Source organism: Bos indicus x Bos taurus, chromosome 1, assembly GCF_003369695.1.
Source record: "Bos indicus x Bos taurus breed Angus x Brahman F1 hybrid chromosome 1, Bos_hybrid_MaternalHap_v2.0, whole genome shotgun sequence".
Classification (NCBI taxonomy): domain Eukaryota; kingdom Metazoa; phylum Chordata; class Mammalia; order Artiodactyla; family Bovidae; genus Bos; species Bos indicus x Bos taurus.
In genome coordinates, this window is record NC_040076.1 from 130,600,384 (window position 1) to 130,606,604 (window position 6,221).

The following is a 6,221-nucleotide window of genomic DNA, read 5'->3' on the forward strand; positions in this document are numbered from 1 at the left end:
CAAAGGTAGCTCAGTGGTAAGAATTTACCTGCAGTGCAGGATACACGGGTTCCATCCCTGGGTCGAGAGGATCTCCTGGAGAAGGATGTGGAAACCCACTTCAGTATTCTTGCCTGGGAAATCCCATAGACAGAGGAGCCTTGAGGGCTACAGCCCATGGGGTTGTAGTAGAGTTGAACATTGCTTAGTGACTAAACAACAAATTAAAGAAAGGACAGTTATTCTCTTAAGCATCTGAGTTGATGCCTGGAGATTATAGCTTGTTATTCCAGAGACTGCTTCTTGGTGCTGTGATGTTCCCTTTCTCTCTCTCATCTGAGCCTGTATAGCTGTATACAGAAGCCTGTATAGCTTCTGCTATATGGATAAATGAGATTTTTAACTTCTGTTTTGGAGAGAAGAATCACTTTGTGAATGGGATCCAAACTGAAGTGCATGCCCCCCTCCTGGGGTGAGGGGGAGGGGTAGGGAGAAGCATGAATGTGTAACCTCAGTACAAGATCTGCACAGACTTCAGAGAGCATCCATGCTCAATGCCAAGTGTGTCACAGGGGCCCCTTTCATCCCCAGCCCCCTTCCCTCATCAGGACATTCCACACCCTCATCTTCTTTGCCAATTCCTGGCCTGAGGCTGCTCCTGGGAGTTGAAATGGCAGATGCCCTTCATTTCCAATGTCTTCATTCTGTAAAGCATTGATCTGAGTGTCTGTGGCAGTGAGGGAGGGGCCTATAGGCCTTGAGGAGGCTCTCGCCTAGAGCAACAGAAATTTTTCCGAATGGTGAAATCCAGCATGGCTCTGCAAATGACCGCTGGTGAGTGAGCCTTCAATCACTCACCACTTCAATCAAAGCTTTGGTGGTGTTTCAGCTTGCAGTTAGCCCCAGAGTCCTCGGGGGCTGGCACAATCGGTATGGTCCCTCATCAGGTCTGATAACTCTCCAGAGCCTCCCTGGGGTTGCTGTGCCCATGCCAAGAAGGCGCCACAGCAATTAAAGAAGGTTTTCTTCCTGAGCTCTGGGGTGCATTTATCTTCAAGCTAATGTTACAGTGCCTTCTTTTGCCAAAGCTCCGTAACAACTGGGCCTCTTATTCCTTCACAACCTCATCATGGAGTGAGGGGAGGGTTCCAAACAGAACAGAACAAAACCCTTCCTCTGGTGAGGGAGAAGAGTGCTCGTTGAATATCCATTAGATTCAATAAGTCAGCCTCATTTCAAAGGCATCTTGTTGACCTATCTCAGGTCCTGCCGAAGCTGTGACCCAGAAGAGGCACTGGGCCTTTTGTCCCCAAGGGCTGGTGGGATGATGCCCTGCTGGACAATGGGGAGCGTTGACAGAGTGCTCCCATTTATTGGCTGAGCGACTACATCAGTCATTCATTCACAAGCACAAGGTCTAAATTGCAGAACCAATTAACAGCACTAATAGCCCTTGCCTGAATTAATCTTTGAGACAAAGGGAGGAGAAGTGGAAGTGCTATTAGCAAATCAAGCTGTACCATCCCTGCTTTATTGCGCAAATCTCAGTGACTGTATGTGGCTATTGTGTGCTGACTGCAATTACAGCCCTCATTTAAAAATGATTAAGTGGTTATAATTATTTTTCAATTAAAACTTATATCTTCCATTTATGCAACATTTCAGACTTCAATTAAACTTCTTTTGAAAAGTGCCACTGAACCAAAAGATTCCTGTTCCCTCTTTGAACCAGGAAACCTGAAACTCAAGCCAGATAGGATTTTGATTGCCAACCTTCAGACTTTGTTTGATGAAATGTGATGAGTGTTCCCAAGTGAGACAGAGATGTGTGGTACCTGCTGGAAGTGACCACCACCACCAAGGGTGTGGGGGGAAGGAGAGACAATTCAGGCTCTTCCTGGAGATTTGTGACGACTGAGAAGAGAAGGCTGTTCTTGCCACTGGAAGGCAGTGTCACTAGAAGAGGTGACATGTGAGGCCAAACGTTTAGAGCATTCAGTTGTGCTCTTGTGACAGTAACAATCACTGTAAGAAAGGTCTGAAGTTATTATTTATTTATTTATATTTGGCTGTGCCGGGTCTTTGCTACTGCTTGGACTTTTCTTTAGTTGTGGTGCATGGGCCTCTCGTTGCGGTGGCTTCTCTTGTTGCAGCTCCCAGGCTCTAGAGCACAGGCTCAGTAGCTGTGGAGCAGGGGCTTAGTTGCCCTGTGGCCTATGGGATCTTCCCAGATCAAGGATCGAACCCATGTCCCCTGCACTGGCTGGCATATTCTTAACCACTGGGCCACCAGGGAAGCCCAGGTGTGAAGTTTTGTGCAATCTAATTCATTTAAAAATTAGAGTAGTTTTAGTTTTCCCTTTAAAACCAATCTTATTTGCCTTTAACAAGTTTCTTGAGAAGGAGAGAAAGGAATTGCTAGGCATTAACTTTACCATAGCCTATCCTATCTTGCTGGTGCCCATAATCAGAGTACATCTTTGGAGTCTGGGCCCTCATGGGGACATCACTGATCATGTGTGTGGTGGTGGAGAAAAAGGTATAAGGATCTGGGTCTGGAGGTTCCAATCAGGACTGTGTCCCAGAGTCCCACTCAACACTAGGGAAGACTGGAGCTGTAAAAAGCAATTCTTAGCCTCAGAGAGGCAGTGTAAAGTGTTAGTTGTTATCCACATGCTGGCGGACATTGACCTCCTATTTTAACTGGATATTTTGAATCAATAACCCCAGTTTTATTCTGGCTGTTGAAGGCATGCATGCCACATGTAATAAGTTTAAAGCTCACACAATTAAAAGAAATTATTTATAATCTGTGTTCCCTAGTAACAAGGTTGTGGTTTCTCTGACCTAATTCTGGCTCTGGTGAGGAATATTGTGTCTTAAGACAATGGTAGTCATGAAATCTGGAGTCTGTACTGTGGACTGGACCCTGCCCAAGAAACTGAGACAAAACAGATGGCTCCTTCCTACAAGGAAGAAATGTACTATTGTGATGTATCTTTTCCCTTAAATCTAATGTCATCTAATATTGTTCATACTCTCAAAGTATCTTAGGTTTTTCTAAAATAGGATGATAACTGTAGAAGAATAGAAAATATGGGAAATAAGTCTAAGACAAAAAAAAAAAAATCAAAGCAAACCAAACTACCTAAAACCACTGTTAAGGAATTCATGTGGTATAATATCTTCTAGTATTAAAAACTCCTTCATAGATCACAGCCTTATTGTGGGTAAGGGGCTTGCATAACTCAGTGAAACTATGAGCCACAATGAAATCAGATTGATTATGTTCTTTGCAGCCAAAGATGGGGAAGCTCTATCGTCTATTTACTGAGCAGCCAGTAAAAACAAGACATGGAACTGATTGTCGCTCAGATCATGAGCTCCTTATTGTAAAATTCAATCTTAAATTCAAGAAAGTAGGGAAAACCACTAGGCCATTCAGGTATGACCCAAATCAAATCCCTTATGATTGCCCAGTGGAGGTGTCGAATAGATTCAAAGGATTAGATCTGGTAAACAGAGTGCAGGAGGTACATAGAAGCATTACTATGAACAAAGCTAGTGGAGGTGATGGGATTCCAGCTGAACTATTTCAAATCCTAAAAGATGATGCTGCACTCAATATGTCAGCAAATTTGGAAAACTCAGCAGTAGCCATAGGACTGGAACAGGTCAGTTTTCATTCCAATCCCAAAGAAGGGAAATGCCAAAGAATGTTCAAACTACCATACAATTGCACTCATTTCATATGCTAGCAAGATTATGCTCAAAATCCTTCAAGCTAGGCTTCAGCAGTACATGAACTGAGAATTTCCAGGTGTACAAGCTGGGTGTTGAAGAGGCAGAGGGACCAGAGATCAAATTGCCAACATTCACTGGATCATAGAGAAAGCAAGGGAATTCCAGAAAAACTTATGCTTCATTATTTATGCTAAAGCCTTTGACTGTGTGGATCACAGCAAACTGTGGAAAATTCTTAAAGAGGTGGGAATACTGGACCACTTTACCTGTCTCCTGAGAAACCTGCATGTGGGTCAAGAAGCAACAGTTAAAACCAGCCATGAAACAACTGTTTGGTTCAAAACTGGGAAAGGAGTATGCCAAGGCTATATATTGTCACCTTGATTATTTAACTTATATACAGAGTACATCATGCAAAATGCCAGCCTGGATTAATCACAAGCTTGCCAGGAGAAATATCAACAACCTCAGATATGCAGATAATACCACTCTAATGGCAAAAAATGAAGAGAAACTAAAGAGTCTCTTGATGAGGGTAAAAGAGGAGACTGAGAAATCTGGCTTGAAATTCAACATTCAAAAAACTGAGATCATGGCATCCAGTCCCATCACTTCATGACAAATAGAAGGGGAAAAAGTGGAAGCAGTGACAGATTTTATTTTCCTGGCTCCAAAATCACTGTGTATGGTGACTACAGTCATGAAATTTACAGATGCTTGCTTCTTGGAAGGAAAGCTATGACAATCCTAGATAGCATATTTAAAAGTAGAGACATCACTTTGTCAACAAATAGCCATAAAGTCAAAGCTATGGTTTTTCCAGTAGTCATGTATGGATGTGAGAGTCGGACCATAAAGAAATCTGAGCACTGAAGAACTGATGCCTAGGAATTGTGGTGCTGGATAAGACTCTTGAGAATCCCTTGGACTGCAAGGAGATCAAACCAGTCAATCCTAAAGGAAATCAACCCTGAATATTCATTGGAAGGACTGATGCTGAAGCTGAAGCTCCAATACTTTGGCCACCTGATACAAAGAGCTGACTCATTGGAAAAGATCCTGATGCTGGGGAAGATTGAGGGCAGAAGAATGGGGTGTCAGAGGATGAGATGGTTAGATAGCATCACAAATTTAATGGACATAAATTTGAGCAAACTCTGAGAGATAGTGGAGGACAGAGGAGCCTGGCATGCTGCAGTCCATGGGGTGGCAAAGAGCTGGGCAAGACTTAGTGACTGAACAACAACAACAGTGTTAAAAAGTTATTTATAATTAAAGTTAGACAGCATTGTTCCTCTTAGCCTGAGCATCTCATTGGCCCACTGCCAGGAGAGATGGGCTGTGTGATCTGCATCCTGTAAGGGTTGCATCTGGGGCCCCGGGGAAAGGATCAAGGATTTTCTGAGTTCTATGTGTTTGTGCCCAGGGCAAAGAAACCTATGGGAACTTCTAGATTCAGAGAAGAATGAGGACTTATGCTTGGTGCAGACCAACATCAGAAACAAAATGGAAGCCAGGTCAAGAGTCTCTGGATTTTATTTTTTAATACAGGACACATAGGGCTGGCAGTAAAGAGGGCCCCTGAGGACATGTGGAAGTTTAATTTCCCATTAATGAAAAAGATATATTTTATTGAAGTATAGTTGATTTACAATGTTGTGTTAATTTCTGCTGTGCAAAGTGATAAAGTGGTTCAGTTATATATAGATATACATTCTTTTTACATATTCTTATTATGGTTTATCATAGCATCCTGAATATAGCTCTCTGTGCTATACAGTAGTACCTTTTTGTTTATCTATTTCATATATAATAGCTTACATCTACTAACCTCAATCTCTCACTCCACTGCTCCTCCAACTCCCTACCCCTTGACAACCACAAGTTTGTGCTCTATGTCTGTGAATCTGTTTTTATTTTGTAGATAAGTTCATCTGCTTCCTTGGTGACTCAGATGGTAGAGAATCTGCCTGCAATGCAGGAGACCCAGGTTCAATCTCTGGCTAGGGAAAATCCCCTGGAGAAGGAAATGGCAACCCACTCCTTATTCTTGCCTGGAAATTCCAAGGACAGAGGAGCCTGGCGGGACACAGTCCATGGGGTCACAAAGAGTTGGACGTGACTGAGTAACTAACACTTTCATTTTTTTCACTTTCATGTATGTTGTATTTTAGATTCCACATATATGTGATATCATATGATATTTGTCTTTTTCATTCTGACTTACTTCCTTTAGTATGATAAACTCTAGTTGTACCAATTAATGTTTTAATAAAGCTTGTTAAAACTGAATTACTATTTTCAATTTTCAGATGTACATCTAAATACTTTTTATTGTCTTTCCTATTTTCTCCTGAACTGACCACTTTACATCAGTTATTTTATGTAGTTTCTATAACCTACCTATGATGTAGATGATATAAACATACATCTCCAGATAGGATTAAAGAAGTTGTTCAGAGAGGCTAAGAATTTTGCCCTGGTCACATAGCTAATAA

The 6,221-nt window shown here is 42.1% G+C and overlaps 1 non-coding gene across 1 annotated transcript; it reads left to right on the plus strand.

Annotated features, from left to right (window-relative positions):
* Positions 1 to 5,662: 5,662 nt before the first annotated feature.
* TRNAC-GCA lies at positions 5,663 to 5,734 on the plus strand. Its single transcript has one exon. It is a non-coding gene; the product is annotated as a tRNA-Cys (tRNA).
* Positions 5,735 to 6,221: the final 487 nt, after the last annotated feature.